General features: G+C 46.1%; 1 protein-coding gene across 1 annotated transcript in view; it reads left to right on the forward strand.

The window, feature by feature from the left end:
* Positions 1 to 2,455: 2,455 nt before the first annotated feature.
* The window catches only part of LOC117874249, a 90,901-nt gene continuing 68,243 nt past the window's right edge, over positions 2,456 to 25,113 (forward strand). Inside the window, exon 1 of the mRNA XM_034764172.1 lies at positions 2,456 to 2,552. The gene's annotated coding sequence lies outside the window, so the exon portion shown is untranslated. The remainder of the gene's footprint in view (positions 2,553 to 25,113) is intronic.

Consider the following 25,113-nt stretch of genomic DNA (forward strand, 5'->3'; position numbering starts at 1 on the left):
GTAATAAAATAAATAAAGGAATCAAGGTATGGTGAATAAACATATTGAAGAGACTATTGATATGAAATGTCAGCGTTGGGCCATTATGTGCATCCGAAGAAGTGGGCTGTAGCCCACGAAAGCTTATGCTCAAATAAATTTGTTAACCTCTAAGGTGCCACAAGCATTCCTGTTCTTTTTGCCTCCACACAAACACCCAACTCACCAGCCAGAGTGCCATCCTTGATTCCTCATCCAGAGTCCTGTCTAATTCCAGGGCCAGTGATTTCATCCCTATCCCCAAACTGCCTTCTGCTCCCCTTTAGCTCAGCCCTCTGGCTTAGGGTAGGTCTACACTACCCGGTAGTTCGGCGGCAAGCAAATCGAACTTCTGGGTTCGACTTATCGCATCTTGTCTGGACGAGATAAGTCGAACCCGGAAGTGCTCGCCGTCGACTGCAGTGCTTCAGCTCGGCGAGAGGAGTACCGCGAAGTCGACGGGGGAGCCTGCCTGCCGCATCTGGACCGAGGTAAGTTCGAACTAAGGTACTTCGAATTTCAGCTACGTTATTCATGTAGCTGAAGTTGCGTACCTTAGTTCGAATTGGGGGTTAGTGTAGACCAGGCCTTACTGGTAGAAAGAGGTCTTTGTCATCAGTAGGTGACCGGGCGTGTGGCCACATGCTGAAGGCCCGTTGCAGGAAGACAGGAGGCAGTCAAGTGTGTTGTGGATACACAGAGCTGGAGAGACCTAGTCAGAGATGGAGGAGGAATTGGCTAGGGTCTAAGGTATAATACTTTACACAGAGTCCCATCAATCCTCGGGACAGTTTGGGATAATTATACCAAACATACAAGGTGCATGGAGACTTATCAATAAAAATAAATAGACCCATCAACTACCACCAACAGAGAGAAATAGAGAGGAACTCCCTAGAAAGAACTGATTATTCTAACCTGGAGAGACCCTCTGTATACATGGACATTTGAGACTGAGGACCACAGAGTCTAGCATTGGTGTCTCAGACAAATTAAAGGCTTTTTCAATGAGAGCGAAGTCTGGCATAGCATTAATCCAATGTAAATGTGTAGGAGTTTTGGCCTACTTCCAAAGCAAAGAAATAAAATGCATGGAGATCAATTAAGAGAGATGAATGTGCTTGCATTTATGGTGGCTTTCAGTTGTGATTACAATATCTTGACAAAGATATACGGTAGGTTAGCTGGAAATGAGCCCCTTGCAATATTGTATACAACTTCTGAACTCTGCAACTTTTTGTCTTATTATAATCATGATTATTTATTATTCTACAGGTCCATAGGTGCTTTGCAGAGAGGAAGTCGACACAGGGCCAAATTCAGACACAATAAGTTTAGAAGTAATCTAAGTTGTAGTTTACTCCAGACACATCAAGGTATGTGTTAGACCAGCTTGATCCTTGTCTGCATGAGGGAATTCTACAAAAAATTTCCAACTGCTGCTACTCCCAGTTCAGGGTAGCTTTCAGGGTAGCAGCCGTGTTAGTCTGTATCCTCAAAAAGAACAGGAGTACTTGTGGCACCTTAGAGACTAACAAATTTATTAGAGCATAAGCTTTCGTGGGCTACAACCCACTTCTTCGGATGCATATAGAGTGAAACATATATATATATATATATATATACACACACACACATACAGAGAGCGTGAACAGGTGGGAGGTGAGAGCCCTTATATTTGTGGCTCTGATGGCTTGAGGCTTAAATACTTTTCAGGTTAGTTAAAAACACTGCAAACCACTGGAGCACTGCCTACACTCGGGCCTGGATTAACCAATGTGCACTTGTTTGGGGGCCCTACCTCAGAAGGGACCCCAACCACTGGGAAAAAAATGGATGAGTAGCTGGCAGCCCTGGGGCCACCTGTGGCTGCCTGATCACTTTGTATGACTCATCACTTCATGTACTGGAAGGGACGAATTCCCCTCTACACCCCCACCCCCACTGCACCTTCCTGATCTCACTGTGTTGCTCCTGCATCCTCTATGTGGAGCTTGTGGCCTGCTGCTGGCCATAGAAGCCATGCTGCCTGCCCTGGGATCTGGTTCTTTAGAAGCAAAGCCTGCTCAGGCTTTTGCTGCTGCATATGTGCCGTGAGAGCTGGTGTTGCTTGGTGTTGTCCCATGGAAGAGTATGTAGCCTCTGGAAGGGGTGGGGGGGGGCGCCTATGGCTTGCCAACGGTTTTAGTGGATTTTGTGGCAATTTCCATTGTGCCCACAGCTCCAAAATTCTTTAATCTGTCCCTGCCTACACTGCGGAGTCTGCTGATGCGTACATCCGTTCAGCTGAACTGGTGGTAGCATCTGCATCTAGACATGGCCGAGACCTACTTATTGTCTCATAGTCGCTTAAACTCTCACTCGCTTATCGACATGAAACTTGCCCTTCCCCCAACACAGCATCCTCTCTCCATTTTCTCCTCTGTCTAAGGAAATCTAAACTGATATTACTGACATGCCAAGGGACCAGCAAAAAGGAGAGGAGCAAGAAAAGCATCTAACAGGAGCAGGGAAGAATATATGAGTTAAAGCAGGTAAGTAATACCTTCTTATAGCTTCTCAGCCTCTAAGTGTAGACTCTTTCACACTCTCACATTGGTAAATGGTGCAAGCAAGACCGCACGTTCTGTGTATCATAAGCCTAAATTAGGAAGCAGGAACACAGAATTACGAGATACTGTTCCCCGCCCCCCCCGGCCGCACACCAGTCCAATCAGTAGAGCTGGTCAGAGAAACTTTGACAGAAATATATTCGGTCAGAATGTGCCATTGAAATCAAAATGCTTTGTGAAATTGGGTCAGTTCACCAGAATTTTGTTTCAGAACTTGGGGGGGGGGAGTTCCAACAATTTTGGGAACGAAACTTTTTGATTTGTTGTTTTGAAATGACTTTTTGTTTTGAATTGTTTATTTTAGAGTATTATAGATTATAATATAATCCAAAATAGAAGTCAAAATTGAAATGTTTCAATTGACCCAAAATGATTTTTTTCCTCCCCAGAATTTTCCTTCATGGAGAATTTCAAAATTTTCAGGTTTTGTTCCAATTCAGAATGAAGCCAAATTTCAATATCTTTCATGAAACAGAACCACTCTACCAGTCAGCACAGTGTCCATTGTAGTTTATTTTCATATTAAATGTATTTTATGCTGCCACCAAACTATCAGTGTACTCCAGGTTTGTGTATTGAAAATGCATAACTGCACTGGAGATTGTTGGGCAAGAACAGCAGGTGACTAAATTTGGGAGAGGGTTTTGAATTCTTCATCCCAGTGAACCTTAACATCAGGTCATTGCCCCACTGCACCCTGCCCCTGCCACATCCAACAACGAGTGATAAGCACCTTATCATAATGTTTCTGCTAAAATGATGGGCAGTGAAATCCTTTGAATTATATTATTGACTATCTTCATTAGTCTCCAGCATCAAAACCCCAGTGAGCTTTAATGGGAGTAGAATTATTTTTTCAAACTGTCTGCAGATGCAAGCAGACAGCATTTTATGTTCAATTCTTATTTTAAAGGTTATTTTTTTAATCATGAGAACTACAGACTTTTTTTTATACTTTTGGCAAATTCAAAAAGGTGGACAACTATGTGGTAATTTATGTATCTGCATAACTGAATTGCCTTCTATAAATCTCAAAATATAAAGACGAAAAAAGAAATAAAATAAAAATAAAGATTAATAATGAAAAACTAGATCTATTTAAAAAAAAAAAAGCATGTTAATGATAAAGGCTTGTACCAGTCGCTGCCATTATTCCATACTTAGCACGCCAATAAACCCACAATAAGAAATAAGAACTATAGAATAGTTCCTAAAACACAATATCATTAGGAGAGTGCTAAGCAGTGTTCCCTCTAATTTTTTCCATCCATGTGCAGAATGAATTTTATGCGCACCATATTGAGATAATGTGCGGATATGCGCCACCAGTAGAAACAAAAAACCAAGATATAATAAATACTTTTTAAAAGTTACCCTAGGGATAATTACTCCAGCCAGGACAGGTTAGGCATTTTAGAACTCACACCTCAAAGAATTAAATTTAAGTGTAAGAAAGAAATAAAAATTATGAAATGCATATGTAAGCGGGGGAATGGTCCCTCTATTGTGGGGAACTTTCCTGGCTTATACACTACCCCCGTGAAATGAGCTAGCGAAAGGAGCTGAGTCCTCGCTCCCACTTCCTTTATTCAGCGGCCTGCCTGACCGCAAGGGCTCCCCTTCCACTCTCCTGTGTGGCCGAGTCCTCGTAACCCCAACAAGGGTGGGCCCAGGATTCCTGGGAAGCTCGACCCCCAAACTTGTCATGGTCACTTAGGGCAGGGGCTAGGGTGTCCCCCGCTCTGGGGTGCTCTCTCTGCACTGGATGCTTCCCTGACCCACTGATCATTACATACGGCGCAAAGCAAATACACTTTATTAAACAGCAACTAATTTTTAAAAATAAGGAAAAAATGGGAAAGGTGAAAGGAAAACACGTAACCCCGCTCTGTGGCACGGGGACATCACAACCACTGTCTCTGGAATGTCAGGGAAGTTCAGTCTGTTCCTCACAAGTCCCAGGCCTCCTTCTCAGGCCCTGGCTGTGCCGCAGAGATGCTGCGGGTCGGATACTTGCTCTGGTGGTGGCGACACGCACTCAGGTTCTAGGAGGCAGGACCCTTCTTCCCAGCCTCGCCCCCGCCCCGTCGGGGTTATGATCACTCTCCAAGTCCGGCCTGCAAGGCATCTTGGCGGGGGCGTCTCCCTCCGCTGCCCAGGTTCGCTCTCCCCAGCAGCTCACCGCACCTGGCTCCGGACTGCTCCAGCCCAACTCCACTCTGCCTCAGCACTACTGCTGCTGCTCTGCCTCCAGCTCCCTGGGCTGCTTCTCTGCCCCCAGCCCCCACCCCGGCTCTGGTTGCTGCAGCCCTGCCCCCAGCACAGGTCTACTCTCTGGGCTGCTTCTGTAACTCTGCTCGCAGCACTGACCTGCTTCCTGGGCTGCTTTTCTGGCCCCTCTGGCTGGCCCGGCTCTGTTCCCCAGCTCAGCTTGGGCCCTTTCTCTCTCCTTAGCTCTGCCCCACTCTGTCTGACCCAGGCAATTCCAGCTCACACAGCAGATGGGACCCCCCTGGCCTCCTGACTCCCTGATTAGCCTGCCCGCCCTGTCAATCAGGCTGACCTGGAGCATTGGCCTCTCCCCATTGTTCTTGGGGACTGTCAGTCTCAGGGTCCTGATTCCCCATTGACCCTTCCTCTTTCTTTTGGTACTGGGAGCTAGCCAACCAAAACACCCCCACAGAGTGTTAGTAAGGGGCCAACAGTCCCCTTACACAGAGACTAGTCAAAAAAATGAAAACATCACACTTCGAAAGAAGCATCAAGTAACAACAACAATAAAACAAGTATGTGTTGGGAGGTGAGTGTGAAAGTGTGTGTGTGTGTGAGAGAGAGAGAGAGAAACAGACACTGTGTGCGTGTGTGAAAGAGATACTTTGCCCTTTTAAGTAGATCTGCACCCAGCAGTCTTGTTCAGACACAGCAACAGCTGCCAGCAAGCTCCCTCCATCCTGAGCCCTGTCGTGTCCTCCACGCCCTTGCTCTGTGGAGATGGGGTACAGGGGCAGGGGGATACCCTGATATCAGCGCCCTACCCTCCCTCCCCCCCACTCTGCACAGCAAACAGGAGGCTCCCGGGAGCAGCTGGCCAAGGGCTCCAAGGCAGAGTGCAGGAGCAATGTGGCAGTGGGGGGAGGGACACCTGAAGTGCACAGTACTTGATAGCCTGCTGGGCAGCTGTCCGGCCGCGCAGCTTAGAGGGAACTTAGATGCTGAGTCATGCTAAATCATGAAATGATCCATCTTAGTGCACAGCTAAGATCAGGTATTAGACAGTGACACTAGCGGCCAGGCTGAGTCATTGGCCAGAGCAAAGGAGGAATCAGAAAAAGAGGGAGTGAAACTGGATGGGGACAGTCAGGCAGAAAGAGGGAAGAGGAACTGGGTCGAGATAATTAGGCCAAGGAAGGGAGGAAGAACCGGGAATGGAAGAAAATCAGGCAGAGGGACAGGCAAGAGGAAACAGACCGAGTAGGGGAAAGTGGGGGAAGGTGAGAACTAAGCACAGTGCGGAAACTAGGAAAGGAGGAAGCTAGACAAATGGGGTAGAAAAGAACCAGTGTTTGGGGTCAAGAACCGGTTATGGGGAGACAGTTTTGTTGTGGAGGATAGAGCAGAGTCGTGGGAGGGCAGGATAGATTGGAATCACTCCACAGATCATCGGCAGTGCTATGTGGGCTGGCCCAGGATTCCTGACTGTGGTTGGCTCCACGGAGCCGGGCCCACGCTCAGAAGGGGCCCTGGCCTGCTCCGATGCACTGTGCCCCAAGACCCTGCTCCTCCCCCACCACCTGCCTGCCTGCTAGCCAAGGGCTCCTCTCCGCCCCCTGGCCCCTCCGCCCCCTGCTCCTTTCTGCCCCATGGCCGGACCCCAGTGCACCTCCGGCTCCAGGCAGTCTCTGCTTCCCACCACCTGTGGGGCCCTGCCTATCTCCCCAGAGTTGAGCCGCCTGGGACTGGTGCAGAAGCCTGGCCAGTTTCAACCGGGGACAGGGGGATGACAGTGAGGGGGGCTTGGCTGGGCCCCTCCAGGCAAGTGCGTCCTGAGGGATCCTGGCCGGGGCAGGCCCTGGCCTGGCTGATCGCGCCACTCCCGAGGGGCTGGAGTGATTCCCGGCCCTGGGACCAGCCCTGGCTGTGCTGCTGGCACAGCCTGGCAGACACAGTCGCCTCCCAGCAGGGCCAGTGAGTGGGGCCGGGAGGCAGGGTGAAGGGGAGTGGGTCTCTGGGGTGGGGGTGCTGGGCTGTGAAGGGGTGGGGAGAATCTGTGTGTGTTGGGGCACTAGGGAGTGGGGGTTCTGTGGGTGGGGCTGGGCAGGGGTGGTGGTGTGCAGGGCGCTATGCATTTCTGGGGGAGGTTGGGGGAGCACTGGGCATAGTGGGTCTGCAGGGGGGGCTCTGGCCGTAGGGAGTTGGGGAGTTGTTGGGCTGGGGTGTGGTGTGGCATGGGCCCACCCCTGAGGGGAAGGGGCATGCTGGCAGCACAGGGCCAGGCGGGCCACTGTGCATCTGGCAACTGCCGGTTTATAAGTAGCGCCCTCGCACTGGGCTGGCTGGAGCTGGGCCGCCCCTGCCATGCCATGCTCCATTGACTCTGGCTGGCCCCTCGCTCTAGGGACTGACCTCCCTGTGCCATGCTCCATTGCCTCCAGGGGGCCCACAAATATGTTAGGGCCCCGAGCCCACAAAAGCTTAATCAGCCCTGGTTGGGCCAACAGGAGAAACTGGGTCTTTACCGCCTTCCTCCCACGTGAGCCCAGAATGGCTAGAGGGCTGGCAAAACAAAATCCCACCTCTCCTTTCATCTCTCCTCTGACTAGACGATGGTGCTGCCATTTGAAAAGGGACTGCATGGGCTGTGGGAGAGGCCATATGCTACCACGGCAGGGGCACAACAGGCTGGGTGTCTGAATTTAGGGCTGGGGGATGGGCCTGGCAAGGCCCTATGCATTTAATAACTATAACAAATGGGAGGAGGTGCCTTAATCCAGGATTAAAGAACCAAACCCAAACGTGTGGGCAAGGAGCCCTCTTATTAAATCGAGGAATCCGCCTACGCTGGCTTTATGAGGCTCATTGAGGCATACTTGAAAAGTGAGGTAGAGAATCCTATTCTCGTTGTTTTGGTTGCTTTGAACTACACCAGATGAACTGCCTGGCAAAAAGATCCTAAATTATGTGACTTTTCTTATGTGCATGGTTTTAGTACTTGGCTAAATAGAACTTGACTGTGAGAGTTGGAAGCTAGTGCTAGCTTTCTGCCAGACTTGGAAAGGAAAACGCCAGGTCTGGTAGAAATGGAGTTATACCTAGAAAGGTAATGTAAGGATAGGATATCAAATTAAGGGCTTGTCTGCACCAAAAGATGGTATAGTTAGTGGTACAACACCCCAAGTGGGAACACAGTTATATTGGTATGAAAGTGCTTGTACTCGTGTACCTTATTCTTCTTGCCATACAGGGATAAGCTATGAGCACCTGTCTATTGATATAATTGCATCCACACTCTAGGTGGTAGTGCTATAACTATTCTGGTTAATAAAAACAAATGGTATCTTTAACCAAAATAGTGATACCAATATTAATATTGTATGTAGTCCAGGCCTCCGGCTAATGGAAGCTGTAGATCTGAGTTAATGTTCATTCCAACAGAAAATGCTAAATACTTTAAATCTTAAGACTCAACCATAACAACATTAATTAAACAAAAAGTTAAAATGTAATAACTGCATATAGGGAAGATAAGCTTTAGTCCTGCCTCAAAATTTCTATGCTATCGGACTTAAAGAAGGTTACAGAAACTAGGAATTTGTCAAACCAGCTGTGCGCTAGCCTGTTGTATATTCAATTTCAAATTAACTCTTTGTTCTGACGGAGTACTGAGCAAGCCCTTCTTTTGGTTGCTCCACAAAGAAATTGAGATGAAACAGTTAAGTTTGTTATGCATCATGTACCTGACGTAAACCCAGAAAAGACAGGAAATAAAAAGTTAAGCCACCCAACAGTACATAACCTTTACTTCTCCACCCATGAGCAAATACCCACAACTACTGTACACAACCATCCATCAATACCTTAACTCTACGTACCCAGCCTTGCAGCACCTCCTTTACTAATCACATCAAGTTACCTCGTTCCTTATCTTCTGCACACCCCTTCCCCACACTGTCCCCGCCCCACACTATTCCTTGTGAATGTTTGGAGTAGTCGTTTTGGTGTATTTGTCTACTTTCCCTCTGTAACTTTTGGAGCACGGACCTTTATTACTGAGCCAATGACCGAGTCCAACCAATTTTCATGGTTCACCACAGTGGGAGCTCCTCTGACAAACTATTGGAACTTTTTTTGCCCAAGACTCCGGCTGTGCTGTGGGCTGGGGGGAATTCCAAGGGCAGTAGGGATTGTAGTGGATTGGGTGTGAGGGTGGGTGGTAGAAGCAGCCCCCTCCCTGTTCCATCCACTGGTTTGCCCCATTTGCATTCTCCCTCCATTCTCCTTTCACATGCCCTGAAATTCCCAGCTCCTCACAGTCTCCCTCCTGCCAGCCCTATGTTCTCCTGAAACCACAGTTGATTGTCTTTCCTGCCCTGCATATTGATGCTGGAACAAATGATTAAACAATCTATTTGTAAGTTGGAGGATAATGGGGTTCTAAGGAATAGTCAGCATGGATTTTTTTAACAATTATTATTATCATACCAATCCAAGCTAACTTTGTTCTTTGATAGGTTACTGGCCTAGTAGATGGGGAAGGGGGTGAGAAGTAGATGTGATCTATCTTGATTTTAGTAAGGCTTTTGACACAGTCCCATATGACATTTCAGAAGCAAACTAGTAAATGTGGTTGAAAGACCATATTCCAGAAGTAGGTATCAATGGTTCATTATCAAACTAGGAGGACATATCTAGTGGTGTCCCATAGGGGTCTGTCCTGGGTCTGGTATTGTTTAACATTTTCATTAATGACTTGGATAATGGAGTGGAGCGTATGCTTATAAAATTTGTGGATGACACCAAGCTGGGAGAGGTTGTAAGCACTTTGGAAGACAGGATTAGAATTAAAAATTACCTTGACAAATTGGAGAATTGGTAAGAAATCAACCAGATGAAATTCAACAAGCACAAGTGCGAAGTACTACACTTGGGAAGAAAAAACCTCAAATGCACAAATACAAAATGGGGACTAACTGGCTAAGCAGTAGTACTGCCAAAAGGGATCTGGGGTTATAGTGGATCACAAATTGAATATGAGTCAACAGTGTTATGCAGTTGCAAAAAAGGCTAGTATCAGTGTGAGGTGTATTAACAGGAGTCATATGTAAGGTCTGGGCACCAGAGACGACCATACCTGATGATAGTGAGGGGGAACAATTTAAAGGTTCAGCCACCCCCAGAACAGCTCAAGTCATGCCCCTCCCTCCCCCCGCGGCACTTCCCCTGTTACGCCCAGTCTCCCCTCCCGGAAAGCAGTGCCCCCCCCCCCCCCTGCAGCTCTGAGTTATTGCTCCTGCCTTTCCCCATGGTAGCTGCCATGCAGGGAGGGGGCCCAACCACACCATGTGACCGAGCAGGGCCAGCAAACCCTGGCAGAAATCTGGGGGGCATGTGACCCCCATCTCCTCTTTCTCTCATGTATTGCCTCTGCTGGGTACCAAACTTTAAGAAAGATGTGGACCAATTGGAAAGAGTCCAGAGGAGAGCAACAAAAATGATAAAAGGTTTAAAAAACCTGACATCTGAGGAAAGGTTAAAAAACTGGGTGTGTTTAATCTCAAGAAGACTGAGGCGGGGACCTGATAAGTCTTCAGATATGCTAAGGGTGGTTATAAAGAGGATGGTGATCAGTTGTTCTCCATGTCCACCGGAAGTAGGAAAAGAAGGAATGAGCTTAATCTGCAGCAAGGGAGAGTTAGGTTAGATGTTAGGAAAAACTTTCTAACTGTAAGGATAGTTAAGCACTGAAATAGGCTTGGAGGTTTTAAGAACAGGGATGGTAGGTATACTTGGTCCTGCCCCACTGCAGGGCTAGATGACTTCTCGAGGTCCTCTCAGCTCTACATTTCTATGATTCTAAGCCTGGCGGGGCAGTGGAGTTGGAAACTGATGGAGGCAGAGTTACTTCTAGGCATCTGGGATTTATGCCATACTCCTATTGACTGTTCTTCGCAATGACAGTGGGGCTTTGTACATGCTAATAAAGGCACTGAGCTAGATCTGTGCTTTGGAGCAGTTCCTGGGGGACTTCCTCTCTCCCCAAAGGTAGTAAGAGTTCAGAAAACCCAGCAGAGTGGGGTCCCCCAGTACTCCAGCAAGAGTCCTTACCTGACACCTCAAAAGAGCCAGCTCCTACGGACTATCCACCAGATTACTAGCTGGTTTATAAGGAATTAAAATAACGAGGGCTGACTGAACACTGCATGGCAGAACCTGTACTTTATCTGTAAAGCACCATGCTTGTCTATGGCATTATATAAATAACATTATATGTATGCACTGTGTATGGACAGTATACACTGTATACAGTACACTGTGTATGGACAGTATACATTGTATACCGTATACACTGTATTCATTGAAATCCCCTTCAAATCCCTGTCAGTTCTTGCTCTTCTTCCACACACCCAAACTAGGTAAAAGAATATTATTCAGGTTGCAAATTCAACATGCAAAAATTAGGAAATGCAAGAGTTAAGGTTTCCTTTGAAAGGATATAGGGTTCTTTAAAGTAAAAATGTGAAATTGAACATGTTTCTGCTATTAACGTGGAATCCACTGTGGGAAAACCAAACAGAATTGTATTGTCCCACCCAATCCCACGCCAGCAAACCCCTGAGTTCCTGTTGACATTCTGTAGGAAGAAGGAGCTTCCATGTCTTCCCAAGCACCGTCTTTAGTGGGACAAAGCTGGAGCTGTCTTGAACAGCGACAGGAGCAGGACAGCGAGTCACACGTGGCAAGATAACCACTCAGAGCAAATGTCAAATGAGCCTTTCACTTCACACACAGGGACGAAGGCTTCCCCTTGACAGACAGTTACACCACCTCCAACTTACTTGTTATTTATATTGTGGTAACACCTAGGAGGCCCAATCAGGGATCAGGGCTCCATTGCGCAAGGTGCTGTACAGACACAGAATAAAAAGATGTTGCCTGCCACAACGCGACAATAAGTAGATACACGCAGACAGATTGGGAAACACAAGGGAAATAATATCGGTCAGCATGAGAGGCAGTGGTCGTAGCACATCAGCTGCCTAACTTGTCAAGTTGTTTTATAGACATCATAGCAAACGAGAGTTTTAAATTCAACTGCTATGGAAACTTGAGTCCACTCTACAGAGCATGCTTGCATTAGTGTGAGTTGTTCACTTCTCAACCACCTCACTATCCCAACAGCTCAGTGGAGGAAGGGGGTTACTCTAACATTTGAAAAGGGCCAATTTAAAAAAAATAATCGAGGGGGTCTGGAGAGCTTTCCGGGTATCCTGATGAATTCTTGGTCATTTTTTTCTTTTACGATATATAAAATGTATTCAAGTATTATTTTAAAGTGTCCCCTTAACTGGCTTTCTAAGTTTTTCTTTAGAAAAACTATAACATTCTACTAAATTGATTCTCTTAATTTCTTATAAACCAATTTGCAATCTTGACTTCTGCTTAATGATTTTATGTTACATGCACGGTATACAGAGTGGCTGGGGACAAAGTTAAGGCTGTCTAAAGTATTTTACCTGTGAATTTCCATAATGCCAAATTCCTGAGTTTTAAAAATGAAGTTGTAACATCGGCAGACGCCGGTTGTTGGCGAGTGGGATTGAACCTGGGACCTTTGCAGCTTAGTGCATGAGCCTCTACTGCATGAGCTAAAAGCCACGTACTTCTTAGCCAAGGCTGTAGAGCAGACTCATAAATCTCTCTCTAAGTGGTCTTGGTGCCACCAGATGGGACAGAACACCACGCCCAGGAGATGTGTGAATTACACAGTGTAACCTGGGAGTGGCTTAGCTTTCTAATATGTGTGCATGGTTTTTTTTAAATGGCAACATTCTAATAGGTTGTTCTCTTAAGCTGTTCCTGGAAACGATATTGTCCCAAACCACACTGAGAACAGCTGGTCAGCAGCCTCCAGGCGTTTCAATCCGGGAGCTGGCAGCTTCAGTATCTTGTGATCTCAATTGCTAAAGCAGGGTGGCAACAGGAGAGTGGTCCTTCGGATAGCCAGGGTCCAAATCCCTATGTGCAGCCCATTCTAGGTCTGAACATAAAGTTGTCTATGCAGATGAGGGAAGGAGATGAAAAGAGCCAAAAGATGTCAAGCCTCACTGTCATCTTTTTAAAGCAAGCTATGCTCTCTCTGAGAGGGAGATCAATAAACCAAAGCCTCCAAAACATCACCTAGAAACAGGGAGTTTGGTATTCCTGTTACTAGCTGACTTTCCGACTAAAATTATCCTTTTTTATTTCTGTCACACGATCTTGCTTGTTTAGGGCTAGCTACTGCCTGAGTAGTCCTATTCCCATGTTAGACTCATCTGGTTTTCATTAGGATCTGCTGCCATAGCAATGCTGTTAAAATACTTCTGAATTTAAAGAATGTGGTTGGTCCTCTCAGTCACTCTGGTCTACTATAAGCATATTGCTTGTAATTTGTGAGCTACTAGACACATAGATGAAGAGCTATGCAGCTGTGTACGAGTCAAGAAAATATCCCAGCCAGATCTTTAAGAAGTTGACTGGAAGGAAGGCACTTCACTGACAAAGGGCAATTTAATATATTTATAAGGGCTCTCCTGCTGTCTTTCTAATGTTATAATGTGTTCTCGCCCGCTCTTTGGGTGATGCTAGCGAGGTGCCTGGAATTTTAAATGGCAGGTCCTTGGTCCAAGGAGCTTGCTGTCTAAGTCCTGGTCTACATTGGGGGCGGGAATCGATCTAAGTTACGCAACTTCAGCTACGTGAATAACGTAGCAGAAGTCGACGTACTTAGATCTACTTACCGTAGTGTCTTCACGGTGGTAAGTCGACAGCTGACGCTCCCCCGTTGACTCCGCCTGTGCCTCTCGCTCCGGTGGAGGACCGGAGTCGATGGGAGAGCATTCAGCGGTCGATTTATCACAATAAATTCTAGTTCAGAATAGCTCTTTGGCATGCATATTACTTTTAACATCTGGAATTCCACACCTGTATCAGCGGTAAAAGAGATTAGAGGTTGAATATTGCGGGGGGAGGAATCCGCACAATATTTCTTTAAATGTTTTGCTTCAAGCATATTCATACCCTTGGTGTTCACTTGACCTGAATATTCTTGCAAACAAATTTAATATGACTGTAATATTCACCAAAACAGACAGTTTTAAACAATTATTGAATTTTAAATTTTTAATTGCAAGTGTTTGTATCAGAAACATGATTCTAATTGTCACACTTCTCCAACCAAGGGAGCACAAACACACAATATGACTTATGTCTGATCAAAACAGGTTGAATTTAGAACATCAAAGCTAAAATCCTGGCCCCTCTGAAGTCAGTGGATGTTTTGCCATTGATTTAGTTGAGGACAGGATTTCACTTCAAATACTTGTAACAAACGGCTTGTTAACAAGCCAGTGACCAAGAATTATTCACTGAAAATATTCAACACATACTTCTGAATAACGAAGTTGAAAATATTATCTGTACCTGGACCATTCACAAACGAAAAACAGGCGATACTCATCAAATACATTATTTATCAGTCATTTGCCCTGCTCTAATAGACATCAACGAGTATTAATTTCTTTAGCTGCTTTAACTGTTTTGATACTACTGTCCATAACAATCTCTGCTGTGATGGATGTACTGGAGTGTATACGGTAGCTTTTGATTTATTCTGTTTGTCTGATTTTCCCCAAGACAAACTCAATAATGTTGAGAACAGGAAGTGCTGGATCCTTACCAAGAACAGCTGCCATCTGCATGTAAGAGGAAAAGGTGGTGACATGTTTTTAACCTTATGGTTTTGAAAAAAAAAATGTTACTGCTTCCTGATGCAACATAATGTTGAAAACTTCAACCCTTTCACTAGTACTACTCACACTTTTCGTGCAAATACTTTAAAATGTCTTTATTAAGAGCCCTTGGCCAACCCTCACAGTCCTTACTCACTGTCACCCAGTCCTTACCCCTACAAATTCCCATTGAATCAGTCAGCCATACTGGTAAGTTTTTACTTTGTGCTGGAGTCAATGGGATTTTTGCCTGAATAAGGATTGAGTGAGAACTGAGCTAGTCTGGCTCCATATCACTAAGGAAAGAGATGAAATGAGTTTATTTGATTGTTTGACATATTTGCGGAATTTTCTTAATTTAATTCAGGCAAACGCTGTACGCTGGGTTCCTACATTTGTTTTCTAAGATATTTGAATGTGTTTCAACCAGTGATACATTTTGTTTAATCTATTCACCTGTGCCTTAATTCACAGCCATTTGATTGGGGTGCTGCAGCCCTTAAAGGAATTCTGGTTAACCTGGTGTGACATACCCAGGTTAACCTGGTGTGACTCTGTCACCCCTGCCCTGTAACCGGGGATGCCCTTTACCCTGCTTTGCTGTTGTTGCCTCCAGTCCTGGACTGCTCACAAACTGCTTCCAGCATGTTATGCCTCTATGCACTTGCAGCCTGCCAGTCACACTCAGGGATTTACCAGCCTGAATTATACTGTAGGGTGACCCCAGCACACTCCCAGTCCCAGACTTTTCCCCAGTACGCCTTATACTGCCCATCTCTCACCTGGACAATACAATCTCATATAAAGTCCATCATTTTATTAATGCAAATGATATGCACAAATCTTGTTACCTCAAATAGTCTCCCAAACACTTCAATTCAAACACACTGGTTTAAATAAAACAAGTTTATGAACTATGAAGAGACAGATTTTAAGTCAATACCAGTAATGAGGCATAACAGAAATATTAAAAGAGAAAGAAAGATAAAACACAACTAATGCCTAACTTAACAAACTGTGCTAAATTCAAAGCAAAGTTTTTCTCACCACATGCTCTCAATAGTCTTACTGGCTGCTTCCTTTGTTTTTTCAATGGACAGAGAGGAGGAGCAGTGGTGGTCTTGGATTGTCTTTGTCTCCCCTTTCTTTTTATGGTCTTCTCCCTCCTTTGAGAAGACTTTTTCCAGCTAAGATTCAGGAGACAAAAGGTCTGTGTGGATGGGAACCTCATGCTGTTTGTTAAAATGTAGAATTTTTGCCCACATTCCCTTTCCTGCCAAAGAATGGCCATTTAACAAGTAATGGCCCATTGATCTTGTTTACACCTGGCAGAGATGTCAGCTTGCCTTTTGTCTCTAAGGAACTGGTTTGACCACTCCCCAGACTTGGAACATGTTTTAGTAACACCATACCGTGGAATCTTATAACTTTACATACAATGTTGCTACACATGTTTTACCAGGACAATAATGACCAGCAAAGTATGTTTTCAAATAGCACCTCACAAGCCATTCTTTTTACAAAGCTTATTACAATAGCGTGCAAGGGGTGAATACAGGGGTACAGTTTGTCACATGTGGCCACAACTCAAACGGGGTCTATGGGAGAGCACACACTGCACGAGAATCTCTGCTAGCTTTGAGTCGGTGCCATTGTCCATCAATGCTGGGACAGCTCTGCTGACTGATGCATGACTTCCACACATCCATCTGGGGAACGTAGTGCTAACCTAGCATAGTGCCGGTGTTGGTATTGTGAGTGCCCTCTGTCATCTTCCCCACCTTGCACTGGCACAGGGCCAGACACCAGCTGACTCTAGGGTTCTATTTGTTTTCAGTCTATGGATTTTGATACCAATTACTCCAAGAATATAAATACAGATTACATAATTTCTTATATAAAAAAATTTTTTTCTCATTTAAAATAAAGTTTGTAAATCTAAGTGACCTTTCACATCCTGTGCCAGCAGGGACCAAGGTGAGAGACTGCCTAGCACCTGGCTTGAGGCAAGTAGAAGGGTATTTCCAACCAGAACTCCCTAGAGATGCTCTGCCCATTCTTTACACCAGCACTGGATAATTAAAAGCCTACGCACCCCTGGTGAGAGAGAGATTCATAGATTCTAGGACTGGAAGGGACCTCGAGAGGTCATAGAGTCCAGTCCCCTGCCCGCATGGGGCAGATAGTCCTATGAGGAGCTATTAATAAGGGGTCAGACCTGAGTGGCTCAGGAAATTGGTGTGATCTAAGTTACTGGTTCCAGTTGCACCCAGATGTGCAGTAGCTGAAAGTTGTTACCATCTCTTGACAGTTCAGTAGCCTGTTTGAAATGAGTTTGTAGTTTCCCTATAGATAGGCCTGTGCACCACAGATTTTATACTAATTAGCATCCTCCCTCTCCCCTCCACCCTCGTTGGCAGTCTCAGCACAAAGGCCAAGAACTGAATGGTTGTGGGGACTAAATACATCTTATTTCCTGAGGGCGGTTTCTCACATTATGACTGCGGGAGGACGGCAGGGCTGTGTGACACGTTTATCTTTGGGCTTGCTGCATCTGTTCTGTGGCTAAGTAAAGGGCTTTGTTCTCCAGGACTGTTACTCCAGTACCTTTTCTTCACAGGACAAAAGAGAAAGGAAAAAGATTTTACAGAACATGGCCGTTAACTCAGTGGTTCTCAAACTTTTGCACTGGTGACCTCTTTCACACAGCAAGTCTCTGAGTGCGACCCCCCCCCCCTTATCAATTCAAAACAATACTTTGTATACTTAACACCATTATAAATGCTGGAGGCAAAGCAGGGTTTGGGATAGAGGCTGACAGCTTGCGACTCCCCCATGTAATAACCTCGTGACCCCCTGAGGAGTCCCAACCCCCAGTTTGAGAACCCCTGAGTTAAATGCAATTAGGCATGTTCTGCTGTATGTGAACATATGGAATCAAGTCTGTATCATGTATCCAGTTAGAGCACAACAGAAGCCCGTCTGTGAGTAATGGACTGTGTTCAGTAAGCAGAACCATAGACATGGACAAGGTGTGTATTGGCCAGAGCTGGGCTTGAGGAGTTTTAAGTACTGTGAATTCCTTTAAGCTGAAGTAAGGGCTGATTTACCCAGGACCCTCCTCAGATTTTTATGGAAAGTCACTTTGATATTTCCACTGGGGGTTTGCCCTGATTACAGCCAGCAGTGGCCAGCCATAATTGTGACTGCATCAGTGCAACCCCAAGCGTCAACAGGCAAAGCTACTGTTTGCGGTGGTGGAGTTTAGTTGTGCTTGAAGCTAGAATAATCTTCACTGATACAGCTGTATCTCAATAGTGAATATGTAACAGTTCCCCCTCTGTGCCAGACCACAGAGGATCTGAGTTGTTAGAGCCCTTAGCAACAGTGGTTTAGCTCAAGCTATAACAGCTTATGTTTTTAGCTCTGGAGATCCCCATTTCAATCCCCAGTGTGTTGGCCACCATGGTGGCCATCACACAAACAGTAGCTTTGCCTGTCTGCACTGGGGAATGCATTGGGGCAGGTATACGGGTTGCTGGAATCAGGTAAACAGAGGGGACCTAAGAAATATCGTGATCCTACGTCCAATGTGTTTCATGAATGGGGAGTATTGACATATTTTTTACTTAGGTAAGATGGATAGTATGGAGACAGTGGCAAGAGGAACGGCTATCAAATAGCGGCGTAAGAGTGGCATAGAGACCTTACACGATTTTTAGAGTGACTTTGCTTGATCCAGTTTGAATAGAAAAAGAGTTTCTTTGACTCTGATACGGCTTTGGGTAAGAGTTTGTTTCTGGCGCTTGGACGTGATTTAGAACCTTTTCAGGTACCTGAAGCGTTCCACGGGGATCAATTAGAAAATGTTAATGCCTAACAAAGAGTCAGCTTAGGTGTATATATATAGACTATAGAGATAAACACGGCCAGCATACAGCAAGCACCTTTCTTTTTAAGAGAACTCCACTGCAGCCAGATTGAAATGATTTTTTTTTTTATTTCATGATCACAAATAAAGGCCCCTTCACAGAGCAATAGCTTGTGTACACAAAGTTTAAAAATTCTTCTTGTGATGGAGATTGCTTTTGGCTCTCAAACAAAGATCAGATTGTGCAACTTGGTGTTGAGGCTGTGGTTTCAGTGGCTTTTTAGCTAAGGTGCAGCTTTTTACAAAATTGGGGGCAGACTTTTTTTTTCTTTGTCATCATGAAGCCAGAGACAACTCAAATATTCCTGCACAAAGAGGAAATGGAAAAGCATCTGAAACCTGTAATTATGTTTGATGGTAATACATATGGATCTTTTATAATAGAGTGACAGGGGAAGTGATACAATGGTAAAAAAGATGCTTCTACTGAAATATGTATTTTTTTGGCATATGTATCTCTGGGCGGTATTCCTGAGAGTGTCACGCATGAAAGCCAGCAAGCTGGGTTTCCCAAAGGTACCTACAATACTGTACCTAGAGGGAGACAATACAATGGTGCGATCCATTCTCATTATATGATATTATATCTATGTCAGAAGAGCATCTTTGGGAGCCAGTATTGTTGTTTTTTCCCCCCTCTGGCATAAAGGGATGATGTTATATTGGGGGCAAATGTGGAGGAGATATTGGGCCTGCTCCCTTGAGGGTCTGAGTACCTGTAATAGTAGTTGTGGATTGTCAGCACCTCACAGGACCAAGCCCAACATCTGGAGGGGGAAATAAAATCCAGGGGCCAAATCCTGAGGCCTTTATTTTTACCCAGGAAACCTCCCCTCCCCTGCCTTGGCTTTAGCAAGAATTTGGATATGTTTACACTGCGGGATTAATCCGAATTTATATAATTCGAATTTTGGAAACAGATTGTATACAGTTGAATGCATGCGGCCACACTAAGCACATTAATTCGGCGGTGTGCGTCCATGTACTGGGGCTAGCGTCGATTTCCAGAGCGTTGCACTGTGGGTAGCTATCCCATAGCTATCCCATAGTTCCCGCAGTCTCCTCCGGCCATTGGAATTCTGGGTTGAGATCCCAATGCCTGATGGGGCCAAAAACATTGTCGCGGGTGGTTCTGGGTACATCCTCCAGGGAAGCAACGGCAGACAACCGTTTCGCACCTTTTTCCTGGGTGAACAGTGCAGACGCCATACCACGGCAAGCATGGAGCCTGCTCAGCTCAAGACAGCAGTCATGAACATTGTAAACACCTCATGCGTTATCGTGCAGTTTATGCTGAACCAGAACCTGCAAAACCAGGTGGCGAGGAGTAGGCTACGGCAGCGCGGCGGCGAGAGTGATGAGGACATGGACATGGAATTCTATGAAACCATGGGCCCCGGTGCTTTGGAGATCATGCTGTTAATGGGACAGGTTATAGCCATGGAACGCTGATTCTGGGCCCGGGAAACAAGCACAGACTGGTGGGACCGCATAGTGTTGCAGGTGTGGGACGATTCCCAGTGGCTGCGAAACTTTCGCATGCGTAAGGGCACTTTCTTGGAACTTTGTGACTTGCTTTCCCCTGCCCTGAAGCGCCAGAATACCAAGATGAGAGCAGCCCTCACAGTTGAGAAGTGAGTGGCGATAGCCCTGTGGAAGCTTGCAATGCCAGACAGCTACCAGTCAGTTGGGAATCAATTTGGAGTGGGCAAATCTACTGTGGGGGCTGCTGTGATGGAAGTAGCCAAAGCAATCACTGAGCTGCTGCTACGAAAGGTAGTGACTCTGGGAAATGTGCAGGTCATAGTGGATGGCTTTGCTGCAATGGGATTCCCTAAATGTGGTGGGGCGATAGATGGAACCCATATCCCTATCTTGGCACCGAAGCACCAGGGTACCCAGTACATAAACTGCAAGGGGTACTTTTCAGTGGTGCTGCAAGCACTTGTGGATCAAAAGGGACGTTTCACCAACATCAAGGTGGGCTGGCCGGGAAGGGTTCATGACGCTCGCGTCTTCAGGAACACTAATCTGTTTAAATGTCTGCAGCAAGGGACTTCTTCCCGGACCAGAAAATAACCGTTGGGGATGTTGAAATGCCTATAGTTATCCTTGGGGACCCAGCCTAACCCTTAATGCCATGGCTCATGAAGCCATACACAGGCAGCCTGGACAGGAGTCAGGAGCTGTTCAACTACAGGCTGAGCAAGTGCAGAATGGTGGTAGAATGTGCATTTGGCCGTTTAAAAGGTCGCTGGCGCTCGTTACTGACTCGGTCAGACCTCAGTCAAACCAATATCCCCATTGTTATTGCTGCTTGCTGTGTGCTCCACAATCTCTGTGAAAGTAAGGGGGAGACCTTTATGGTGGGGTGGGAGGCTGAGGCAAATCGCCTGGCTGCTGATTACGCGCAGCCAGACACCAGGGTGATTAGAAGATCACACCAGGAAGTGTTGCGCATCAGAGAAGCTTTGAAAACCAGTTTCATGACTGGCCAGGCTACGGTGTGAAAGTTCTGTTTGTTGAAAACCCGCCCCCTTGATTGACTCATTCCCTGTAAGCAAACCCCCCTTAAATCACAGCTTGCTTTTAAAGGAAATAAAGTCACTCTAGTTTAAAAATCATGTATTCTTTATTAATTGATTATAAACATAGGGAGAGAACCGACAAGGTAACCTGGGTGAGGTTTGGGAGGAGGATAGGAGGGAAGTAAAAGGCCACTGAAAAATTCAATATAATTACAGCCTTTTGGTTGGGCTGTCCACTGGGGTGGAGTGGGAGGGTGCACGGAGCCTTCTCCCCCCCCCCCACGTTCTTACACGTCTGGGTGAGGAGAATATGGAACATGGTGAGGAGGGAGGGAGGTTATACAGCGGCTGCAGCGGTAGTCTGTTATCCTGCTGCCGTTCCTGAAGCTCCACCAGACGCCAGAGCATGTCCGTTTGATCACGCAGCAACCCCAGCATTGCAGCCTGCCACCTCTCATCTCGAGCATCCCTCATGACCTCATGTTCGCTGGCATCTTTCCTGTATTTAGATACCGTGTCCTTCCACTCATTCAAATGAGCTCTTTCGTTGCAGGTGCATTCCATTATTTCCGAGAACATTTCGTCTCGCTTCCTCTTTTTCTGCCGCCTTATCTGAGATAGCCTTCGGGACGGAGGAGGGAGGCTTGAAAAATTTGCAGCTGCTGGAGGGACAGAGGGATGAATGAAAAAAAGGAGAGAAGTTTCTAAAATGATACATTTTACAGAACAATGCTTATACTCTTTCATGGTGAACAACACTATTCACATTACATAGCACATGTGATTTCAGTACAAGGTCGCATTTTCCATCTTAATATTGAGTGCCTGTGGCTTTGGTGTTAGAGATCACAGACGCAGGTCTGGGCAACAGAATTCAGCTTGCATGCGGCCATGGTAAGCCATTGTCTTTCGGCTTCTGCGCCCTCCTTTCCCACATACCAAGCAAAACCTGTTAACTGCTGCGGTTTTCCTGTTAACCTTCAGCAGCAGAAAACAAGCTAACCCCCTGCCCCCATCAAATTCTCTGGGATGATCGCTTTATCCCTTCCCTCACCACGTGGTTGGTATCAGGGAAGATCCCTGCAGAAACCAAACTAACCCCCTGCCCGGCCCTCCCGCCATGAATTATCTGGGATGATCGCTGTACCCCTCCCCCCACCACGTGGCTGGTATCAGGGAAGATCCCTGCTAGCCAAACGCAAAAAGCTCAGGGCCAATTCTCCCCCCACCCCCCGCGCTTGGCTAACTGCAGGAAAGGATTTCTTTTCAGCCACAGGCAAACAGCCCACCTCTGTCCCCTTAATTAAATTCCCATATTTCAACCAGGTTACCATGAGCGATATCACTCTCCTGAGGATTACACAGTGAGATAAAGAACAGATGTTGCTGGAATGCCAACAAACACTGGGACCCTACGCTGCCAGGCTTTGTCATGCAATGATACCAGATTACTTGCTACTAGCATGGCGTGGTCAAGTGTCCTACCATGGAGGACAGAATAAGGCTGCACTGCCCAGAAACCTTGTGGCAAGGCTTTTGGAGTACCTCCAGGAGAGCTTCATGGAGATGTCCCTGGAGGATTTCCGCTCCATCCCCAGACATGTTAACAGACTTTTCCAGTAGCTGTACTGGCCGCGAATGTATCCCAAGTCCTCAGGGCAAAGTAATCATTTATAAACACTTGCTTTTAAAACAAGTTTTATATTTTAAAAGGTAAACTCACCTGAGGTCCCTTCCATTGGGTCATGGTCTTGGATACTGGCTTGGGAGGGTACTTCAGTCAGGCTGAGAAAAAGATCCTGGCTGTTGGAGAGAACAGAGTGCTGTGTGCTCTCCGCAAGCTCGTCCTCCTCCTCCTCCTCTTCCCCGTCCGCAGAATCCTCAGGTGTGGCTGATGAGATTACCCCCCGCCTCGGAATCCACGGTCAGAGGTGGGGTAGTGGTGGCGGCCCCCCCTAGAACTGGATGCAGCTCGGAGTAGAAGCGGCATGTCCATGATTCTGACCCGGAGCGACCGTTTGCCTCCTTTGGTTTTTGATAGGCTTGTCTGAGCTCCTTGACTTTCACGTGGCACTGTTCTGAGTCCCTATTGTGGCCTCTCTCCATCATGCCCTTGGAGATTTTTTCAAAAGTTTTGGCATTTCGTCTTTTTAAACGAAGTTCTGCTAGCACTGAATCCTCTCCCCATCTAGCGATCAGATCCAGTACCTCCCGTACGGTCCATGCTGGTGCTCTTTTTTGATTATCAGCCTGCATGGTTACCTGTGCTCTCCACGCTGGGCAAACAGGAAATAAAATTCAAATGTTTGTGGGGCTTTTCCTGTCTACCTGGCAAGTGCATCCGAGTTCAGATTGCTGTCCAGAGTGGTCACAATGGTGCACTGTGGGATAGTTCCCAGAGGCCAATACCATCAAATTGCGGCCACACTAACCCTAATTCAAAATGACAATATTGATTTTAGCGCTACTCTGCTCGTCGGGGTGGAGTACAGAAATCGATTTTAAGATCCTTTTATTTCGAAATAAATGGCTTCATTGTGTGGACGGGTGCAGGGTTAATTCGAATTAAAGCTGCTAAATCCGAATTAAAGTCATAGTGTAGACCAGGCCTTTGTCTGAGTAAAAACTGAGACAGGACTCAGAACTTTCCCAAAATAAGGAGAGAACAGGTTAAAGAATATTTAGATGCTGGATGTATTCAAGCTGGGAGGGCCTGATGAAATTCATCCTATGGTACTTAAGGAACTAGCTGAATCAATCTTGGAATCATTCACAAGTATCTTTGAGAACTCATGAAGGATGGGTGAGGTCCCAGAAGACTGGAGAAGGGGAAACATAGTACCTATCTTTTAAAGAGGGAACAAGGAGGATCTTGGGAATTAAGTCAGCCCAAACTTCAATCCCTGGAAAGATATTGGATTTCAAATATGTTAAGGGGTGTTATAAAGATGATGGGGATCAACTGTTCTCCATGTCTGCTGAAGATAGGACAAGAAGTAATGGGCTTAATTTGCAGCAAGGGAGATTTCTGTTAGGTGTTAGGAAAAACTTTCTAACTATATAGCTAGTTAAGCTCTGAAATAGGCTTCCAGATACTACAGCGATGATCATGGCACAAAAACCCATATAGACTAGAATTTTACTCTTTTTTTTCCCCCCTTTGCTTTAGGGCCAGATTGCAGTTTGCCTTTGGACATGTGTGCACAAGGGAGGAGGCACAAGGACCCTGCCTTCTGGAGCTTGCAGCAGCAAGCCCATGTGCTCCCTGACCAGGGGGCTGCTTCTTGTTAGGGATTCTGCAGGTGCTAGTCACCAGGGAACAGGTGTGGCCACAGCCTCCTAAGGGTATAGCATTGGGTTTGCTTTTCCTGCATGCTTGAGACCCCAGGGTTTCCCTAAAATGTAGTGTCTGTCTCAGCTCCGCCTGGGACGGTCTAAAGCTGCCACCAGTTGTGCTTTTGAAAAAACAACTGTCTTTAAAATTGCACATTTGAATACAACCAAGAAACCGGCCTCAAATGATTATTTTCAGATAATCATGACCAGGCCAGATCTCATGATCATTCCACAGGCTCTGGGTTCCCTGGGCAAAGCACTTACTCATATTAGTTAAGTGCTGTACACAAAGTAGGGGCATCACTGACCAGATCTGTACTTATACAACACTGGTGAAGCTCCCAAGGTCCTCTACTAGCATGTCCTGGGCTCCAGGTAAAAGCTGGTATGGATTCTCTGGTGTCAGTCTCTTAATTGGTTGTTCCAAAATCCTAATTCAGAATATGGAGGGAAGATCCCCAAGACATTACAATGAGCTAGCAAGAAAGAAAAGAACACAGAGGGCTTTCCTATGTAGCCTGTTTACCTTTTTGCTCGTCAAAACCTATGTTGTGCCACATTGTTCTAAACAAAGCCATCCCTGGATATACAATGCCAGCTCAGAAAGTCCCCCTGGGAAACAAGCATTTCCAAATTGCTTTCAGCTCCTTAAGGCGACTTTCTTTAAAAAAGGTAAAAAGAAATATTCATCCTCAGCCTCA

Source organism: Trachemys scripta, chromosome 3 (assembly GCF_013100865.1).
Source record: "Trachemys scripta elegans isolate TJP31775 chromosome 3, CAS_Tse_1.0, whole genome shotgun sequence".
NCBI lineage: Eukaryota > Metazoa > Chordata > Testudines > Emydidae > Trachemys > Trachemys scripta.